We start from the raw sequence: 6,827 nt of genomic DNA, 5'->3' as shown, positions 1-6,827 counted from the left end.
CGTTGAAGTAAATATAACTAAATATCTAGGCCCACGAATACCTTTGAATGTATAGGTAGCTAGCTGAATGATAACAATATATATCTTGATTTAAGAAGCAACGATTTTTAATGCACGTTTCTAAACTTACCGTCGTAATTTTTTGGATTGTTGGACGGAGTTACCGGTTCTTTATCAGACTCTCGAAAGTGTTCACCGATATTCGTTTGGTTTCCAGACACAGGGGGCTCATTTGTCAATTCGCCTGGCTTTGAATCAGCATAACCAGCTAAGACCAATATAAAAATTTTAAAAAAGTAAGCAATGTTTATATAATTTATATCTATAAGTCCAAAATGTTCGAAGACATACTTAGATTATGATATTCTGATGACGTCTGAATGGGCATAGTTCTATTTGTTTGGTAGAGCAGCGGTACAGCTCAGGCGCGGATCCAGAAGTTTTGAAAAGGGGAGGCACAAAATGAGAATCATTATGTGCTGCAGCGTCACGCCTGCAGGGGGTGTCTGAGGGGGGTGTGCCCTCGCCGTCAGTAGTGAGAAGCTTTTGCAAAATTGAAGCCATTTGGTGGAACATTTTGGCACTATTAACGTGTATAACGGCCCAATTGAAGCCATTCGTGGACAAGTTTTCACTATTATGTAAATTATTGCTTTAAACATAACTTATGGAGTGCCCAAACCAAAAGCGAAAAGGCTCCTCAGAAGTGAGAAATGTTTGCAAAATGAAGATTTGTAGTGGACCATTTTAGCACTATTGTTGTGTAAAATGTAAATTTGAGAAACCCGAGAATTTGATAAATGAAGGCCAAATTGAACCCATTTGGTGCATCATTTTTACACTATTATCATTGCTTTAAAGCCTTAATGTACGATTTCCGTCAAATTTTGATTTTGTTATTATTTATTCAAAATGTTGAAATAATATTAGTAATAACTGACGAGAAGGGTTGCTGTCCATTTTAGCTTGAAATAACAAGGTAAAGTGAAAGAAACCCCACTGGTTATTTTGGCTATTTAACACGCAGTTCTATGGGAGGACATATTATCATAATTTTTGATTTATGATAATATGTCGAACTTTGCTCTGTTGACCTACACAGACAACAACTTTGGCCGATTCCATTTAGGTGCAAGTTGCGACATGTGTAAACATTACAAATATGCAAAATTTAAAAAAAAATTCATGTTATAAGATCGTACATTAAACAAAAAAGGGCCCGAACTCAATTTACAAAATTTTAAATATTGCACTGGTCCCGACTGACACTTGTAATTAGGCTAAAAAGGTCACCAAATTATTCCTCTTGTCATAACGATCCAGGTCCAGTAAACATATTTTTGAAATTGGTGGTCTTGAGAAGCAGAATCTATCCAAAAAAAATATGTACACCAAAACAACGCCAAACCCACTGGCAGCCAGACAAAGTAGTATTATGGACAGAGTGAGATATGTGTGTTAGAGGGAGGTATTCAGTGAGCGAGGAACGGACGGACGGATGAATGAATGGAACGAATGATGGTGAAAACAATTGCTAGTTCCTGAACTAAAGTATGATATACTTAAATATCTTACGAGAAACCAGGAACTTGGCTCTAAATGTAGTATTCGCTTACCTTGGGAAACAAAGGACCATTTTTTAACTAGTATCTCTTTTGCATCGACCAAACGGCACTCTTCCAAAGCCAGAATGACTGCGTTTCTTGTTGCTTTTGCTCCATTTCTTTGTCGCCAGGATCGTAACACTATATTTGATTGTAGTTCAAAATCCCTTGTGTCTGCTCTTCGCCTAGCATTCTCAATATCTGAATCTTCTATGCGAAGTTCTTTGAAGAGATGATTTAGCTCATCGCGTCCAAGTTTGGCTTTGGATGCTATATCATTTATGTCATTGTCAGAAACCTGAACATCCATACCTGCAGGAAAGAAACGCATTAGCAGTACAATCATGCATAACATTTGTACCGCACTTCATTCACCTATATCGTATATAATAATTGCAGCAATATGAAACAAACACAACCTTAGCAAAACAACGTTGTTAATTAGGGTGTATATATGCGTTGGTCCGACACGCCGCTAGTCCGATTCTAAAATACACTCTGCCAGTCCGACACGCTGCTAGTCCGAATAGGAAAAACACTGCGCTAGTCAAAAACTAAAAACCACTGCGCTACTAGTAGTCTGAATCTGGAAAACACTCCTTCAGTCCGACACTGCGCTGGTCCGAATCTAAAAAAACCACTGCTCTAGTCCGAAACTGAAAACCATTGCGCTAGTTCGAATTTGAAAAGCATTGCGCTAGTCTGAAAGACTGAGACCATTATTATATTATTTTGCATTAAACCTTTGACGAGAGCGTATTTTAAGCGTACATCGCGTATCTGCTGCGTTGAACGCACTCGTCTCTGATTGGCTGCTGAGGCGATCTGCTGTTGCCGAGTGGAAATTTATGAATGAACTTTGCGCCGTACGCGTTGCTAGCTTCAACTTTGCAACATCACGGTGTTACGCGCTCGTCAAAGGTTTACTGAGACATTGGTTGGATTCTCACCCATGTTAATTCACTACTGTTTTGTCATCAATAACTGTAAAGTCATTATGTCCATAATTATTTTAAACTTAATTTTAAACTAATTCACACATGCAAAATTATGTCCAATTTATGTTTGAATCCTTTGAGTATAATAATATTGTGGGATACAGTTTGACTGTTACATTGATAATTACGTCCGTCTAACATCACAGGATAGTAATTGTGAAAATTGGACGATTGTAAGCACTAACGCGTAAGGCTCTCAAATGTATATAAATTTTTGTTGCTGGTGGTAACACCTGTTCACCCCCTTCCATGATTATACGACTACTATAAAACAACATCCATAATGACGGTTATTAGTTTGATTAACTTTGGCATTCCATTTCAAAGTTGGGTGCAATGGGGGAGAATGAAACAATTTGATTTTCTTTATATCCCAAAGATGGTGCAAATAATGTATAAATTCTGGTATAGGCAGGACTTGGTCAATACATATCCTACAGGGAAAACATTAGTTATAGTATCCAATTTACGACTGAGTTGCTTATGCGGCTCATACGCGTTCAATTTTATTTCAATAATATTAAAGACCCTATATACAAAATCTGCCGTTGCGCACTATTAATGATCGTTTGTACAATGTTAGAAGTTGTATCGAGGGTCTTTGATATTGCCCAATATAATTTAACGTGTATGGACCGCATCTATAAACATGGTAAATATAGAAAAAGGTGTAGAAATGAAAAAAAAACCCTCTGTTATCTATTTTACTAATCAATTTAAGGAATTAGGGTGATATGGAATTTGAATTTTTCAATGAAAATGGCTTTGATTTTAGCATATTTTGGAGAAATTCGCTATTGTATTTTCTTTGTGATACAGTAACACAACTTCTAATTTCCCTTATTACAAATGTTTGATAAATCAATATAGTTTCAACCAATTTTAGAAAATTAAGCAGCATTATATCGAATAACATGTTGTACATCGTCAGTGTTAAAATCGTTAAAATGGTTATCAAATTTTTTAAATTGGTTGAAACAATATCGATTTTATTCATAAATTCTTCTAATTTCCCTTATTACAAATGTTTGATAAATCAATATAGTTTCAACCAATTTTAGAAAATTAAGCAGCATTATATCGAATAACATGTTGTACATCTTCAGTGTTAAAATCGTTAAAATGGTTATCAAATTTTTTTAAATTGGTTGAAACAATATCGACTTATTCAAATATTTGTCAGAGGGAACTTAGAAGTTGTGTTATCTGTACAGCAAATGACCATTAATATGTTGTCCAACTTCCGAGTTGTCCAATTTGTATATTCGTGCGTTTTGGGTTTTTTTCTTTCGAAAATATATTCACCTTTAGGAACTTTACTTAGCCAAAGAAACATTCATTTTGATATGTGGTGCTGGCTGTTGTGCTTGTCGACTTCTAAAGTGGTACACAGGGATGTTTGAGTCACAGGACAACACCACCAACGATAACGAATGAACGGCTGTAAGGTGCAAGGTGTCAGGAGCATCCTCTCTAATAAAATAACGTTTACGTACTTTTATCCTGGCTTCATTTAATTTGCCGGATTTTATCTTCTCAAAACTACTTTATGTATCGCCATTTGAAGCTTATTCCAAAACAATAAAGCAAGCACTTACCGATTGCACAATAACTAATGCATATGCAGGGCGGTACCAATGAAAAATAACGACAGTAGTGAGGCGGATATGTGAAATAGATGTTCACTTCTGGCAGAAATCATAGAAATTGGTACCTAGGGGTTCTGAAGTATGCTGATTTCAAAAATTTACGGATACAAATGATACGAGTATCCGTTTGGCCGCCATCTTGGATTTCAAAATGGCCGCCCTTGAAATATACAGAATATTCAATATCTCAGCCTGTGAAGGTCACATGATGCTAAAATTGGTGGTTATACCTATATTTGTAATGCCAAGGGTCCCATTAAAAGTATTTTTAGATATGAAAACTGTTACCTTAAGGGACCAGCTTGGATTTCAAAATGGCCGCCATTTCAACATGGTATGTTGAATATCTTGGTCTGTGAAGATCACATGATGCTAAAATTGGTGGTTATACCTATATTTGCAATGCCAAGGGTCCCATTAAAAGTACTTTTAAATATGAAAACTGTTACCTTAAGGGACCAGCTTGGATTTCAAAATGGCCGCCATTTCAACATAGTATGTTGAATATCTTGGCCTGTGAAGATCACAGGATGATAAGATTGGTGGTTATACCTATATTTGTAATGCCAAAGGTCCCATATAAATTATATAATTATATTATTGTAATCATGAGAAATGCTACCCTATAATTTGATTTCAGACATATCTGATTTCAAAATGGCCGTATCCTTTGTTATCTGTGAGCATCACAAGTAAAATGGTGCTTGGTAACCGTCGGTAGTCCTATCAAGGGTAGCAAATACCACTATTAAATAATAGAGCTATTTCAGTGAACTTGTACATCTTGAATTTTAAATTGGCTGCCTTGGTATGTGTTTTGGTAGTATGTTATCAAGATCTGTTCATTGAATATATGTTGAAATGATTGAATAATAATTATGTACATTTCCATTTTCATAACAACCTTAATACTGGACTCTTCTGTTATAAGATGGTTGGAATTAGCTGGTATTGGATATTAGAGTTATAACGTCATTATTGTTCACACTGACCAGCGCAGAAAATTTCAAATTTGCATTATAGTATTTACATCTTCCATGATAGTTCCTCATGCAGTTACATTTGACAAGTTAACTACATGCTTTGGATGCTTCTGGAAGTGTTGTCCAAACAGAAGCCCATTGTGCTGTGTTGTCTTCTTTTACCCAGCCGCAGTATGAAGGAGAGGGAATTACTGGATTGGAAGTTAGTGGTTGTCCCAAATAAATCAAGCCTGGAATACAGGTCGCTTGACATGCTGGACAAGTGCAGACCTAGTTGGAGGAATGTTCTCAACCTGATGTTCTCTTATATAGGAGAATAACATACCTCTCTAGCTCATCCATATCGTTATTGTTTGTGGAGCTTCAGATACGCGTTTGAAGACTGGTTTTAGTTATGGCAACGGTCTCTATACTTTCCAGGCAGTCTTCTTACCAATCTCGCTAAACAATAATATGGCATCACATCCAGAAGAAGAGCATGCATGAATAGAAGCCCGTCGAGCGCCCCCATGACCAATATGTGCCTATACCGTGTACCGATATGTACCTGAAGTTGGATCCATGTCCAAATACCAGCCGCAGTTCACACCCGGGTAAAATAATTGCTGTTTCTATAGCTAATACAAGGACATCTGTATCTGAGGCAAGTATCATTGCTTCTCGAGGTCTCCATGAAGGGCACCCATATGCGTTTGAAGACTGGTTTAGTTGTGGCAGCGATCTCTATACTTTTCAGGTAGTCTTCTTACCAATCTCGCTAGACAATGTTATGGTATCCAATCCAGAAACACAATACATGAATAAAAGGCCCCATGATTATGTGCCTGGCTGATTGGCAATACCGTGTGCCGATATGTACCTGAAGTTGGATCCATGTCCAAATGCCCGCCACAGTTCACACCCTTTTACCCTTGTTATTGCTATGACTAATACAAGGACATCTGTATCTAAGACAAGTATTATTGCTTTCTCGTAGTCTCCATGAAGGGCATGCATAGCATGCATCATCATCCTGTAGTCGGCCTCTTCAAGATTGCATTGTTGAAGTTTAGGTACTTCTGATGGTGGGTTTGAAAAAACACGTTCTTCATTGGTTGTCAGGAGCAATTTACCTTCTGTTACCAAGACTGCTATAGCAGAAGAGAGAAACCGGAAAAGTCTTAACATGCTTAATGGAATCCACACGAAGGAAAATTTTCCAGTTTCTTGGGATTCTTGTGTTGTCAGGAACACGAAGTGCTTCTTGGCCATCACTACGACATTGCCTTGCAATGATTTGAGGTTGTCAGGCTTGTATGTGTCCCATATCATATATGAACATATAATTCATGTAATATGGACTTGCCCGACCTGACGGCCCGAGTCATAGAAGGGTTTGATTGTGTCTGCAAGACGTTCCTGTACAAAATCATGGTGTTGGGTATCACGAAGTTCCTTGACTGTCTGTACAGCGAGGACAACTTCATCTGACATATGGCATTATGGTGTCTAAGGTAAACATTCAGTACCATCTTCTGCGAAGGGGTTTTCCAGGTCTTCAATTATCTTCACTGTATTCGTAGCGCCCCTCCCCCACAATGTCAAATAGTTGAG

This window comes from Amphiura filiformis, chromosome 14, assembly GCF_039555335.1.
Source record: "Amphiura filiformis chromosome 14, Afil_fr2py, whole genome shotgun sequence".
Taxonomy (NCBI): Eukaryota; Metazoa; Echinodermata; class Ophiuroidea; order Amphilepidida; family Amphiuridae; genus Amphiura; species Amphiura filiformis.
Note: the sequence above shows the minus strand (reverse complement) of the source record.